This window comes from Penaeus japonicus, unplaced genomic scaffold (genome assembly GCF_977035675.1).
Source record: "Penaeus japonicus unplaced genomic scaffold, GWHDUDI00000001_assembly GWHDUDI00000032, whole genome shotgun sequence".
Classification (NCBI taxonomy): Eukaryota; Metazoa; Arthropoda; class Malacostraca; order Decapoda; family Penaeidae; genus Penaeus; species Penaeus japonicus.
Genome location: NW_028234434.1, coordinates 25,184,608 through 25,194,607, shown reverse-complemented (window position 1 = coordinate 25,194,607; position 10,000 = coordinate 25,184,608).

Sequence of the window (10,000 nt, the reverse complement as noted above, 5' to 3'; positions counted from 1 at the left end):
TAGGAGTTAAACATTTCTAGAGTTTCTTCATGACGAAATACTCATGTTAATCTCTTTAACATGTCCTTCCATTTTGATCTTCTTGTCATGTGCATGGGAAAAGAAACACTCTCTCATGAACTCTCATGATTTTTCCTTTGCCATCTTTACCGAGTTCTCAAAGCCCTGGGAATATGAGATGCCTTTTTAACAAGCTGGTCATGAATTGTCATGAGCATACCTTTCCTTTACGAATCAGTCTGCGTTTTCGTCATGCACTTGTTGGGTCGGCACACCACATCCAATTAAACTCACTAATCAATCATAAACCAGATTAAGAAGGAAAGTAATAATAATAAAAAAATAATTAAACTCCACCACCATAACTTCCTTATTCTTATCCGATCCCAAAAGGTATCGTATATCCTTTTCTCCTAAAAACATCACCCTGTTTCTTTTTGTTTTGTTCTTCCATCAGCTCCTCCCTCCCTTCCTCCCTTCCTCCCTTCCTCGCTCCTCCCTTCCTCCCTTCCTTCCTCGCTTCTCCTGAAGGGGTCTTGGGGCGCCTTCCATTATGTAAACTGCCGGGGAAGAGGTAGTCATTTACCTTCAGACGTGTCCACTTTGCGCCCTCGCCGCCGCTCTTGAGTTTCGGGGCTTAGAGTAACTCCTCCTCTTTTTCTTCTTCTTCTTTTTCTTCTTCTTCTTCTTTTCTACCAACACGTCTCAACGGCAAACCTGTTACGACGGCCACTTGGTTAGATCGAACTCTCGTAAACGCTTCTGTTTGAAAAAGGCGAACCTGTTACAAAGACCACTTGGTTAGATCGACCTTGCGCAAACGGCCCTGTTGAAATAAAAGGCACACCTGTTACAACGGCCACTTGGTTAGATCGAACTCTCGTAAACAGTTCTGTTGAAAAAGGCGAACCTGTTACAACGGCCGTTTGATTATATCGAACCCTCGTAAACGCTTCTGTTGAAAAAGGCGAACCTGTTACAACGGCCACTTGGTTAGATCGAACTCTCGTAAACGCTTCTGTTTGAAAAAGGCAAACCTGTTACAACGGCCACTTGGTTAGATCGACCTCCCACAAACGGCCCTGTTGAAAATAAAAGGCACACCTGTTGTAAAAGCCACTTGGTTATATAGACTCTTTTTCTCCGTAAAAGGCTTTGTTAAAGAGGCAGTCCTGTTACAACGACCGTCTGGTTAAATCGACCTTCCGTAAACGACCTTGTTAAAGGGGCCCACCTGTTACAAAGGCCACTCAGGTATATCGACTACAGAGGCATAGCTTTCAGAACCATGGTATGCCTACATTGATCATCTGCAAAAGATCCTATTATAGAGGCAATGGCATACTTGTTCCAACGACCGCTTGGGTATATCGACCTTTCACAGGTGACTTGGTGTTAAAAGAGGGTCCTGTGTGTTTAATTGTGCGTTGCCTTGCTGTTGCAGAGGTGCGGGTGATGGTAATGAAACGTGGGGATGAGTGTTTAGTTAATAGGGTAAACCGTTCTCTCCTCACTCTTCTCTCTCTCTCTTTCTTTCTCTTTCTCTTTCTCTTTCTTTTTTTCTCTTTCTCTTTCTCTTTCTTTCTCTTTCTCTTTCTTTCTCTCTCTCTCTCTCTCTTTCTTTTGCTTCCTCCCTCTCTCCTCTTCTCTCCCTCTCCACTCTATTCTTTCCTTTCTCTCTTTCCTCCTCCATTCTCTCCTCATCTCTCCTCCCTTTCTCTCTCTCACCATTCTCTCTCTCCCTCTCTTTCCCCTCACCCTCCTCTCTCTCTCTCTTTCTCTTCTCTCTCTCTCTCCTCTCTCTCTCTCTCTTCTCTCTCTCTCTCTATCGACACACTCTCTCTCTCTCCCCCTTCTCCACAATTTCTCTCGCTCATCTCTCTCTTCTCTCTCTCTCTCTCTCTTCTCTCTCTCCCTCTCTCTCTCCTCTCTCATCTCTCTCTCTCTCCCTCTCTCTCTCTCCTCTTCGACCTCGCTCTCTCTCCTCTTTTCTTTCTCTCTCTCTTCTCTCACTCCTCTCTCCTCTCTTATCACTCTTCTCTCTTTCCTTTCCCTCCCTCCCTCTCTCATCACTCTTCTCTCTCACTCGCTCAATCTCCTCTCTCCCCTCTCCTCCTCACTCTCCTCTCCACTCTTCTCTCCTCTCTCCTCTCTCATCTCCCTCCTCTCTCTCTCCGCTCTCTCTCGCTCTCCTCTCCTCATCCTCTCGCTCTCCCCTCACTCTCTCTTTTTCTTCTCTTCTCTCTCTCTCTCTTCATCATCCTTCCTCTCTCTCTCCTCTCTCTCTTTCTCTCTCTCTCTCTCTCTTTTCCCGCTCTCTCTTCTCTCTCTCTCTCTCTCTCTCACTCTTTTCGTTCTCACTCCTCATTCGTTCTCTCTATCTGCTCCTCTTCCTCCTATTCTATTCTCTCTGTCACTCTCTTCAACTCTCTCTCGTTTTCGTTCTCTAATGAAAACGAAGGACTAAAACAAAATCCAATAATAAAAAAAACAACAACAGAGAAGACAATACAAAACCCCAAAAAACAGAAGAAGAAGAAAGGAAAAAAAAAACACAAGACGAAGAAGGAAAAAGAGACAACGAAAGAGAAGAGAGAGAAAAAAAAATAAAGAGAAGAAGAGAGAGAGAAGAAAAGAAAAAAGAGAATAGAGAGAGAAGAAAAGATAAAAGGGTTCCTTCCACCTGCAAAGCAACCACGCCGATTAATGCAAAGAGCAAGGAGCTTCGACTAAATTGAGCAAAACCACTTTTTAAACACAGATTTCGTGGGCAATCCGAAGTCTCAAATGCCCCCGATTGGATACCCGTCGAGGACCCAATCATCAGGGGGTACGGCCAGGAGGAGAAGGGCCTTTGATCCACCTATCAATAGAGGTGAGTTTGGCTATCGCTCACTCGACACTCGCCAATACTCCCCCCGCTTTCACAATATTCACTCGCGCAATAAGGGTCAGAGTTGCAAACGAAGGGTCTTTTAGTTGATACGGTAGCATCCATGTTATCCCTTGGCGCTTGGGGGCGGCGCTCGTTGCCAGTCCTCGTCTCGCCATGTTGTCCCCCCCCCCCCCCACCCCCCCCCCCCCCCCCCCCCCCCAACCAATATATATATTCGTGTTTTTTTATATTTTGTCTTTGTTTATTTTTTTACTTCGACGTTTAATTCAATGTATACAAAATTTATTTAGTAATTGAAATTTGAAAAATAACAATCTTCTTTACCGATATTTGGATTGTATGGGGAGGGGGGAGGGGTGGGGGGAAGGGAAGCAAGAAGAAGAATTTTGATCCCAAAGTCGATCCAGAAAGTAAATTACGAACGAGAAGAAGGAGAAAATGAAGAAGAAGAAGAAGGGGTAGGAGAGGAAGAGGAGGATGGGAAGGAGGAAAAGTGGGAGGGGGGAGGAAGAGGAGGAGGAGTAGGTGGAGGATGGGGAGGAGGAGGAAGAGGAAGAGGAGGAACAGAAGGATGAGAAAGAGGAAGAGGAGGAGGAGGGGCAGGAGAGAGAGGAGGAGGAGGAATAGGATAGGGAGAAGGAAGAGGAGGAGTATGAGGGGGAAGAAGAGGAGGAACAGGATGGGGCGAAGGACTAGGAGGAGGAAGAGGAGGAGCAGGAGAAGGAAGAGGGGGAGCAGGAGGAAGAGGAGGGGGAGAAGGAGGAGGAATAGGAAGAGGAGCAGCAGGAGGAGGAGTAGAAGGGGAAAGAAGAGGAAGAGAAATAGAAGGAGAAAGAGGAGGAAGAACAGAAGGAGGAGGAGAAAGAGGAAGAAGAAGAGGAGCAAGAGGAGAAAGAGGAGGAAGAAGAAGAAGAGAAGGAGGAGAAAGAGGAGGAAGAAGAGAAGGAGGAGGAGACGAAAGAGAAGGAAGAAGGAGAAGAAGAAAGAGAAGGAAGAAGAAGAGAAGGAGGAGGAGGGGACAGAACAACGCCAACATTCGAAGATCGTGATGAAGAAACCTATCATCCAAGGAAAAAAAATGAAAATAAAAAGAAAAAGAAAAAAAATGTATATAAGACAAGACTGCCCCCTCCCCCTCCCCTCTCCCCTCTCCCCCTCAAGGAAGAAGACAGTAATGATAATCATTATCATTATTGCCATTAAGATTATCGTCGTAATTAGCATTATTAGTTATAATTATTATCTCTATAATTATCATCATGATTATTTTCACTATCATCATTATTATTATCATTACTATTACTATTATTAACGTTATCAGTATCGTTATCATTATCATTACCATTATCATTATCATTTTAATTATAACCATTATCATTATTACGATACCGATAATGATAATAATAATCGTAATAATAATAACGATAATAATGACAATAATGATGATTATGATAATGATCATAATGATAATGATAATAACAATAATCATACTGATAATAGTTAAACCAAGGATAGTAATATATTGATGGTAATAATAATGATGACGATAATGATAACGATAACTATAATTATATTAGTAATGATAATGATAATAATAATGATAACAATCTTAATGTTAAAAGTAATAATAACAATAGTGATGATGATGGCAATAATAATAATGATAATAGTAATGATAAGAACAATAATAATTATTATAATGATAATAATAATGATAATAATGATAATAATAATAATAGTTATAATGATAATAATAATGATAATAATAATAATGAGTAATAACGCTGATGATAATAAAAAGAATAATAATAATGCCAATCATACCAAAAACAACAATAACAACAAAACCAACATTAATAACAACAGCAAAACAGAAACAGCAAAACAACAGAGCATCGGCAGGTCAGACTCACCAAAATCGTGATGTTTGTTTTGGTAAGAAACGTGTGTGTTTATTGTGAGGTGAAATCCTTGTATATATTGGATTTATTTATTGATTTATATATTCTATTTGTTTATTTATTCATGTTGTTATCTTGATTATTTATTTTTCTGGTTATTTATCTGTTTATCTGTTCTTTTATGTTTACTTTTGTTTCTGTCTAATTTGGTAATAACAACAATATTGATAACAATAATAACAATGATGATAATGTGAATGGTGAGAGTAATGATAATGAGAATAATAGTAAGAGTATTAATAACAACAATAATCATGATGATAATAAGAATGAAAGTGATAGTAATAATAATGACGTTTGTAATAGTAATGCGAGTAATGATAGTGATAATAATAATAGTAATAATAATAATAATAATAATAATAATGATAATAATAATAATGATAATAACAATAATAATAATAATAATAATGATAATAATGATAATAATAATGGTAATAATAATAATGATAACAACAATAATAATAATAAAAATAATAATGATAATAATGATAATAATAATGGTAATAATAATAATGATAACAATAGTAACAAAAATGACGATGATGATGATAGTAATAATGATAATGACACCAACAATAATAACCATGATAATAACCATGATAGCAACAAAAAACAGGAGTAGGTGGAGGATGGGGAGGAGGAGGAAGAGGAAGAGGAGGAACAGAAGGATGAGAAAGAGGAAGAGGAGGAGGAGGGGCAGGAGAGAGAGGAGGAGGAGGAATAGGATAGGGAGAAGGAAGAGGAGGAGTATGAGGGGGAAGAAGAGGAGGAGCAGGATGGGGCGAAGGACTAGGAGGAGGAAGAGGAGGAGCAGGAGGAGGAGGAGGGGTGGAAAAAAGAGGAGGAGGAGTAGGAGGAGAAGGAAGAGGAGGAGTAGGAAGAGGAGGAGTAGGAGGAGGAGGAATAGGAAGAGGAGCAGCAGGAGGAGGAGTAGAAGAGGTGAAAGAGGAGGAGAAAGATGATGAAAAGAAGGAGGAGAAGAAAGAGAAGGAAGAAGAAGAGAAGGAGGAGGAGAAAGAGGAGGAAGAAGAGAAGGAGAAGGAGGAGGAATAGGAAGAGGAGCAGCAGGAGGAGGAGTAGAAGGGGAAAGAAGAGGAGAAAGAAGGAGGAGAAGAAAGAGAAGGAAGAAGAAGAGAAGGAGGAGGAGGGGACAGAACAACGCCAACATTCGAAGATCGTGATGAAGAAACCTATCATCCAAGGAAAAAAAATGAAAAGAAAAAGAAAAAAAATGTATATAAGACAAGACTGCCCCCTCCCCCTCCCCTCTCCCCCTCCCCCTAAAGGAAGAAGACAGTAATGATAATCATTATCATTATTGCCATTAAGATTATCGCCGTAATTAGCATTATTAGTTATCATTATTATCTCTATAATTATCATCATGATTATTTTCACTATCATCATTATTATTATCATTACTATTACTATTATTAACGTTATCAGTATCGTTATCATTATCATTACCATTATCATTATCATTTTAATTATAACCATTATCATTATTACGATACCGATAATGATAATAATAATCGTAATAATAATAATAATAATGACAATAATGATGATTATGATAATGATGATAATGATGTTGATAATGATAATAACAATAATCATAATGATAATAGTTAAACCAAGGATAGTAATATATTGATGGTAATAATAATGATGACGATAATGATAACGATAACTGTAATGATATTAGTAATGATAATGATAATAATAATGATAACTATAATTATAAAAGTAATAATAAAGATAATGATAACGCTGATAATAATGATAATAGTAATGATAAGAAATAATAATTATATGATAATGATAATGATAGTAATGATAATAACAATAATAATAATGATGATAATTATAATAATAATAATAAGTAATAACGCTGATGATAATGAAAAGAATAATAACAATGACAATCATACCAAAAACAACAATAACAACAAACCCAACATTAATAATAACAGCAAAACAGAAACAACAAAACAACAGAGCATCGGCAGGTCAGACTCACCAAAATCGTGATGTTTGTTTTGGTAAGAAACGTGTGTGTTTATTGTGTGCCGAGATCCTTGTATATATTGGATTTATTTATTCCTTTATCTGTTCTATTTGTTTATTTATTCATGTTATTAATTTGATTTTCTTTTTCTTTTTTTTTTCTTTTTTGTCATCTGTTCATTAGGTCATTTATGTTTACCTTTGTTTCTGGTCTAATAATAACAACAAGATAATAATAACAATGATGATAATGTGAATGGTGAGAGTAATGATAATGTAATAATAATGATAATAATAACGATAATTGTAATACTAATGATAATGATAGTGATAATAATAATAGTAATGATAATATTAATAATGATAATAATGAAAACAAATAATAATTATGATAATAATATAATAATAATAATAATAATAATAATGATAATAATAATGGTAATAATAATAATGATAACAACAATAATAATAATAAAAATAATAATGATAATAATGATAATAATAATGGTAATAATAATAATGATAACAATAGTAACAAAAATGACGATGATGATGATAGTAATAATGATAATGACACCAACAATAATAACCATGATAATAACCATGATAGCAACAAAAAACAGGAGTAGGTGGAGGATGGGGAGGAGGAGGAAGAGGAAGAGGAGGAGCAGGAGGAATAGGATGAAGAGCAAGAGAGGCAGGATGAGGAGGAAGGGCAGGAGGGAGAGGAGGAGGAGGAACAGGATAGGGAGAAGGAAGAGGAGGAGTATGAGGGGGAAGAAGAGGAGGAGCAGGATGGGGCGAAGGACTAGGAGGAGGAAGAGGAGGAGCAGGAGGAGGAGGAGGGGTGGAAAAAAGAGGAGGAGGAGTAGGAGGAGAAGGAAGAGGAGGAGTAGGAAGAGGAGGAGTAGGAGGAGGAGGAATAGGAAGAGGAGCAGCAGGAGGAGGAGTAGAAGAGGTGAAAGAGGAGGAGAAAGATGATGAAAAGAAGGAGGAGAAGAAAGAGAAGGAAGAAGAAGAGAAGGAGGAGGAGAAAGAGGAGGAAGAAGAGAAGGAGAAGGAGGAGGAATAGGAAGAGGAGCAGCAGGAGGAGGAGTAGAAGGGGAAAGAAGAGGAGAATTAGAAGGAGGAGAAGAAAGAGTAAGGAGAAGAAGAGAAGGAGGAGGAGGGGACAGAACAACGCCAACATTCGAAGATCGTGATGAAGAAACCTATCATCCAAGGAAAAAAAATGAAAAGAAAAAGAAAAAAAATGTATATAAGACAAGACTGCCCCCTCCCCCTCCCCTCTCCCCCCCCCCCCAAAAGAAGAAGACAGTAATGATAATCATTATCATTATTGCCATTAAGATTATCGCCGTAATTAGCATTATTAGTTATCATTATTATCTCTATAATTATCATCATGATTATTTTCACTATCATCATTATTATTATCATTACTATTAATTTTATCAACATTATCAGTATTGTTATCATTATCATTATTATTATCATTTTTATTATAACCATTATCATTATTACGATACCGATAATAATAGTAGCAATAATAATAATAATAATGACAATAATGATGATTATGATAATGATGATAATGATGATCATAATGATAATGATAATAACAATAATCATAATGATAATAGTTAAACCAATAATGGTAATATATTGATGATAATGATAATGACGGTAATAACGATAATGAAAATCATTTCATTATTGATAATAATGATAATAATAACTATAATTATAATAGTAATAATAAAGATAATGATAACTATGATTATGATAGTAATAATAATGATAATACTCTTAATGATATGAGTAATACTAATAATAGTAATGATAATAACAATAATAATAATAATAATAATTATAATAATAATAATAAGTAATAACGCTGATGATAATGAAAAGAATAATAACAATGACAATCATACCAAAAACAACAATAACAACAAACCCAACATTAATAATAACAGCAAAACAGAAACAACAAAACAACAGAGCATCGGCAGGTCAGACTCACCAAAATCGTGATGTTTGTTTTGGTAAGAAACGTGTGTGTTTATTGTGTGCCGAGATCCTTGTATATATTGGATTTATTTATTCCTTTATCTGTTCTATTTGTTTATTTATTCATGTTATTAATTTGATTTTCTTTTTCTTTTTTTTTTCTTTTTTGTCATCTGTTCATTAGGTCATTTATTTTTACCTTTGTTTCTGTCTAATAATAATACGAGTAATGATAGTGATGATGATAATAATGATGCTGATAATGAGAATAATGATTATATTGATAATGATGATAAATAATGATGATGATGATAATTATAACGATAATGATAATAATGATGATAATAATAATAATAATAATGATAATAATAATAATGATAATAGTAATGATAATAATAATAATAATGATAATGATAATAATGATAATAATGATAATAATAATAATTATTATCATTATAAAAAATAATAATAATGGTAATAACAATAATGATAATAATAGTAACAAAAATGATGATGATGATGATAGTAATGATGATAATGACACCAACAATAATAACCATGATAATAACCATGATATCAACAAAAACAAGAACAAAATTGACGTTAAAAGCGATAACCACAACATCAAAATTTTCCGTTAATTCACCTTCGTTTAATCCAAAGAATAAACCATAAATCACAGCACTCAATTTCCCGTACATTGCAATCTGTAATTAGTTTTATAATAAAGACGATAAGAATCAGCCTATCTCGAAAATTTATCTCATTTTTAGGCCTATCATACTATTAGAAAGAAGTGGGAGGGGGAGGGGGGGGTATGTAGGTGGGGGAGGGGTATGTAGGTAGGTGGGGGGGAGGGATAGGTAGGTGGGGGGAGGGGTAGGTAGGTGGGGGGGAGGGGGAGGTAGGTAGGTGGGGGGGAGTGTCTTCGAGAGGGAGGGGTAGGTAGGTGGGGGGAGGGGTAGGTGGGGGGAGGGGTAGGTGGGTGGGGGGAGGGATAGGTAGGTGGGGGGAGGGGTAGGTGGGTGGGGGGGGAGGGATAGGTAGGTGGGGGGGTGTCTCCTGGAGGGGGAGGTAGGTGGGGGGGAGGGGGAGGTAGGTAGGTGGGTGGGAGTGTCTT